This window comes from Hemiscyllium ocellatum, chromosome 35, assembly GCF_020745735.1.
Source record: "Hemiscyllium ocellatum isolate sHemOce1 chromosome 35, sHemOce1.pat.X.cur, whole genome shotgun sequence".
Classification (NCBI taxonomy): Eukaryota; Metazoa; Chordata; class Chondrichthyes; order Orectolobiformes; family Hemiscylliidae; genus Hemiscyllium; species Hemiscyllium ocellatum.
The window spans coordinates 19273727-19274534 of record NC_083435.1 but is presented as its reverse complement, the minus strand read 5'-3'; positions in this window follow the sequence as shown (position 1 = coordinate 19274534).

Below are 808 nucleotides of genomic sequence, written 5' to 3'. Positions count from 1 at the left end.
AGGTGGTTTTCATTTGTCTTTTGTATTAAACTGTCTGGATGCGTGTCTCATTTTCTGTCTGTCTGTCTGTCTGTATCTGTGGCTGATGCAGGCCATTTCTTGTTTTTGGTTCATCAGTTTAATTAGCAGACACAGTCAATTTTACACAAAGTTTCCAGTCACAGCAGGCCTGTTCTTTTGTTCAGCCTTTCTGTTGCCTGGAATTGTAACAAATCTTGTTAGAACTCTACTCCATCTTGTTGGAGGAAATTGTAAAACAGGGTGGTTATGTTTGGTAGCAGTAGGTCGGTTAGCTTAGATGGCTGGCTTGCAATGCAGACTGATGCCCAGAGTGTGGGGTTCAATTCCTGCACTTGCTGAGGTTACCTTCTTTTCTTGATGTTTTCTACGAGGAGAATGCGGGTAAGTGGAGTTGAAATGCCCATCAGCCATGATTGAATGGCGGAGTGGACTCGATGGGCCGAATGGCCTTACTTCCACTCCTATGTCTTATGGTCTTATGGTCTTACTGGGAAGGATTCTCTTTCCTAATTTCTCCCTTTGACTGAGTTGTGTTGCCCGTCAGATTGAACCACCAGTCCTGGAGTGTGTGCCGAACAAAGAGACCTAGGGGTGCAGGTTCATTGTTTCTTTAAGGTGGAGCTGCAAGTACACAGGATATTGAAGAAGGCATTCGGTATATTTGCTTTTATTGGTCAGAACATTGAGTGTAGGAGTTGGGGCTCTCATGTTGTGGTTGTACAGGACATTGGTGAGACCACCTTTGGAATACTGCCCTCAATTCTGGACATCCCTGCTAAAGGAAATA